The following is a 5,051-nucleotide window of genomic DNA, read 5'->3' on the forward strand; positions in this document are numbered from 1 at the left end:
TGTGGTGTTCCAGTCGTTTTTGGATAATCTTCAGTAAAATCTTGCTTGCATGTGAAATCAGTGAGATTGTTCTGTAGTTACAAAATAAAAACAATCTTTAGTGAGTGAGATTGCCAACCCTTTCTTCCATGGAGCTACTGCAACCTTATGGTGGCCTACTAACTGGTACAGAGAAGAGCGCCAACCAAAAGGTGGTTGTTGTGCACAGAACAGTTGGAACCACACCTGGCTGACCCTCCAGTGGGCATACAGAGACAATAAATTCCACAGGAGATTGCTCATCTTTCTGTCTTAAAGTAGCTGATGGATTCACACTGTGTACTTTTCCATTGACAATGTGATTTCTAACCACTAAGAAAACCCAAATGTAGACAGTGCTAATCTATCAGCTGTTCTACTGGAGGAAATATACACAATCTCTTTTGTAGGATTTACAGTCTCTAAAAACCCATGGAAGGAAAGGTCAGCTATGAGTTGGTTCCAACTCAATGTCACATAAAAACATAAATTTAATAGTCAGGGAAATAAATAGATTGTAGGTAGTCAGGGAAATAGAGTGTAGGAAACTGGATAATGACTAAGGATGACAGAAGAATTGATGTCATTGAGTTGTGGAGCTGGAGAAGAATATTGAACATTCCATGGACCATTAACAGAATAAACAGGTCTGTCTTAGAGAGGGTGAAACCAAGTTCCTCCTTGGAAGCAAATATTTTGAAGCTCTGTCTTACATACTTTGGACATGTTACCAGGAGGGACCAGTCCCTGGAGAGAAAGCCATCATGCTTGGAAAGGTGGAGGGATTGAGCAAGAGAAGAAGACCCAGATGAGATGGACTGGCATAGTAACAGGTAATCGGGGTAGGTGTGTTCGAGTCAGTGAGACTGGCTTAGGATAGGGCAAAGTTCAGAGCTATTGTACATAGGGTCACTATGAGTTACAGGCCACTCAATGGCACACAACAACAACAAAATATAAGGGAGCTCTGGTGACCTAGTGGTAAGAATCTGTGCTACAATCCCAAAGGCACACGGTTCAAATTTGCAACCTGCTCTGCACGACAAGGATAGGCAATCTCCTCCCATGCAATTACTGCCTCTGAAAACACGCTGAATGGTCAACTATGGGTGCACTCCAACTTGATGGTACACAACAACAAAAAATCGAAAATATTATTATGATCATTGCTTACCTAAAGTTTGGAGGTATACTTCCAAATGAGCTTTATTGTTATTACTCCAACTTTATAAACTTTAAATTGGCTTTAATGAAGTCTTTATATAATTATTTTAATTGGTATACTCACACACAAAATGTAGTCATTGCCTTAGTTATTTCCTGTAAAATCGACAATTCATTTCTCTCATCTTTTTAATTTGCTGTGTAAGAACAACTCTAGGCTCCAGTCTATATTGGTGAAAGTGAATCCAGAGTGCTCATTGAAAAAGCAAAGATGGTGAAACTACTATGACAAACTGTAGGTATGTTGTTCAGACGGCCCCGGCCTTGGAGAAGGACATCATGCTGGGAAAGGTGGAAGTCAGCATACAAGAGGAAGCCCCTGGACAAGATGGGTTAACAAAGTGACGTTGTAATGGGCTCATTGATCTCAGAGAGGATGAGAAAGGCACAGGATAGGGTAGGTTTCAGATTAGTCATTGATAGGCTCCATATAAATTGTGCTCAACTCTACACCACGTAACAACAGCAAAAAAAGACACCAGAGTTCCTTGTAGATTATAATCCACAGGAAAGTCAAAGCTAAGAACCCCAAACACACAAAATTTAAGCATTTTGAGTTTTGTATAGAAAATAACATTCACAAATTTTAAAACTATTTCCATTAGAAAGATAGCAAGTTGTTGAGGTTTGGATCAAGAAAGTAATTTTTTTTCCTTTTTGAACAATACTTTGAAGCATTCTTCTCTTGGTAACATGGGTTGTCTTCCCCAAATTCTTACTGAAGATTTATGGATGTCTTGATTCCTATTTATAATATCACTCACTAATTACTAGCGAGTCAGAATAGTCCGACTTGCCAGTAGGTTTTCAGGGCTGTAAAGTGCTTGAGAGAATAATTGTTCTGTTAGAGTAGCTGGTGATTTTGAATCACCTGCTTTAGGATTGCACCCCTTATCCACTGTGCTGCCAGAACTCTCTTCCTATTTACTGTTTTTATTGTTGTAGTTAGATGCATACTAAACAAAGATTGTACTTTAAGATTATCTTTGTTTTAATATTTCTTAGACTAATACATTACACTGAAATAGCAAATATATGTGAGCATGTTAATGAAAATAAAATGCAGGACTATTTTGTTTAAAAAACAAGTTGTTGAGTTCTTCCAGCCAGCTCCCAAAGAGCGCTGCGGACCCGGCTCGCTCCTGGTGCGCAAGACCTAGCTAAGAGGAAGAATATCCCCCTCGAAAGTGAATCCATGGGCAGTGAGGAGACTGGAGCCAGGAAGAAGTTAACTCCTGAAGTAAAGGGAGCCTTGGTGACATAGTCTGCAGGAAGCTGCGCTGCTAATCCAATGGCCCAGCCTCTGTGCTGGTTCAAATCCACCCACTGCTCTACAAAAGGCTGGCAATCTTCTCCCATGCAATTTACAGCCTCCTAAATAAAACCTTTAGGAGGGTCCAGTCCTTTATTCTAGTGTCATTTTTCTTTTTTACGTTCAGAAGATAAACCTTGACCTTTCTCAAAAAAAAAACAAACAAAAAAACCCAAGTTGTTGTTTGTTGTTATGTGCCATCGACTTGCCTGTGACTCACAGCGACCCTACGTACAACAGTCCAAAACCCTGCTCTATCCCTTGACAATCTCATTGTCTCTGTTACACCTACCTCCATTATCCCAGCCACTGAATCAATCCGTTTCATCAAGGGTCTTCCTCTCCTGCGCTGTCCCTCCACCGTCCCAATTATAACGTCCCTCTCCAAGGACTGGTCCCTTCTTGCAACATGTCCAAAGACGGAGCTTCAGAATCCTTGTCTCCAAGGAGCAGCCTGGCTTCACTGTCTCTAGGACAAACCTGTTTGTTCTCTTAGCATTTCATGGTATATTCAATACTCATCTCCAACATCACAGCTCAAAGTCATAAATTCCCCTTCCATCACCCCTAGTCATTTTCCAGCTCTCTGATGTATAGCAAGTGATTGCAAAGACCAGGACCTGTATCAGGTGCACCTTAGTCTCCAGACTGACATCATTGCTCTTCAGTACTTTTGAGAGGTTTTTGACAGCAGACTTTCTCAGTAAAATTCCTCTTTTAATTTCCTGGCTGCTGGTGCCAAGATTGTTGATTGTGGAGCCAAGCAAACTGAAGCTGTTAACAATCTCAATCTCTTCACCATCTATCATGATGCTAAAAAAAATTCCTTTCATAATCTGGAAAGGGTATTATAACAATGCTATAAGAATTCTTGCTAATATAAAGAACTTATTATCTGTTAATACATTTTCCTTTTGAGGTATTATATCATTTATTACATATTATTTATTTATTTTCTATATATTTATTACATATTATTTCCTCATATTCAAGCATTTAAATGTCATCAGTTACAATAGAACTGCATTAGTTTCTTCTGGCATGGGAGGGAATTTAACTTAACATTAAAATGAAAATACCCCTATATTCTCACGTTGCTCTACTCTGACTGGAATTCTTGTTCTTGTAAGAAGGAAAGTGTCTTATTCATAAGGGCAGAGACCAGCTAATCTACAAATTTTGTTGGCCCTCCGTGAGACAGGTAATATGATATGCTCTAAGAATACATTGATAAACAAGATAAATATCCAATAAGCATTTGTAGGATGAATACATAAACTATCCTTCACTAACAGTACCCTCAGATGCCAAGTTCTGTTGATCATTGACTTATTTCTTAAAATCAGTATACAGATGATGAAACTGTGGCTCAGATAATTAAACTCAAAGGCACATGGGTAGTAAGTGTCCATAACAAGACTTCTACCCACACTCTTGTGTCTCTCTGACTTTACAATCTGTGTCTTTCCCATCTCATCATATTTCCCAACAAAATACGAATGTTGTAAGGAATTCAGTAGTAACAATTTTTGTTTGTTTGTTTTGAGTTATTTTTTATGAAACCATGATCTTGGGGCTAGCCTGTCCCAGGCTGGCACATCCATTCTTAGCCCTGACTTCCATTTATGCTTTTTCTCTCATACAGGATGTAGTAGATATAATATTAATGTCAGGGGGGGTGCAGAGCCAATGCAGGGATAATAACTATGAGTTTCTTTTCATTTTGGGTAGATTTTTTTTCTATAACATTACATTTTCCCTGATTGAAGCATAGTCACAGTAATAGTGTCTGATATAATAGAGGTTATTGTGTCTTCAAAGAGAAGAAATAAGTTTACAGAACTCTCACTTGCATACTTCCTTTTTCTTTAAAAAAATATTGATGCCATTGGTGGAGAGGAAAGGGAGTACTATTTGCTCACTTATGTTGTCCGGTCAATAATGTAGTGCTCTTTGTATTAGCTGATACCCTTGCATAACCTATGGGCAGTAAATCAGTGACAGAGAAAGCAGAGATAATCTGTCCTGCAAAATGCGTCCCTAGTGAGACAGGCAAACACTTGCTGGTACTTTCAATGTTTCACAAATAGAGGAGGAAACAGAAAATGATAATGTTACTTATAATAACATGCAAAACCTAAGTTAGGAGAAAATGGGAGCTTTTGACACATTAACTTAGAGGTTTGACTTTCTCCAGGATGGAAAGCAATGTTTTTAAGAAAATGTTAAATAAAAATCAAGAAAACAAAGATTCTCACCACTGGGCCAATTGGCAGTGTCAGTATGGATGGTGAAGAGATTGAGACAGTCAACAGTTTTAGTTTGCTTGGCTCCACAGTCAACACTCTTGGTAACAGCAGCCAGGAAATAAAGAGACGAATTGCATTGGGAAAGTCAGCTGTCAGGGACCTCTCAAGAGTACTGAAGAGTAATGACATCAGCCTGGAGACTAAGGTGCACCTGATCCAGGCTATAGTCTTCTCAATTGCATGCTATG

The sequence above is a fragment of the Elephantulus edwardii genome, unplaced genomic scaffold (assembly GCF_000299155.1).
Source record: "Elephantulus edwardii isolate Elephantulus edwardi_28Jun2011 unplaced genomic scaffold, EleEdw1.0 scaffold00034, whole genome shotgun sequence".
NCBI classification, from domain to species: Eukaryota; Metazoa; Chordata; class Mammalia; order Macroscelidea; family Macroscelididae; genus Elephantulus; species Elephantulus edwardii.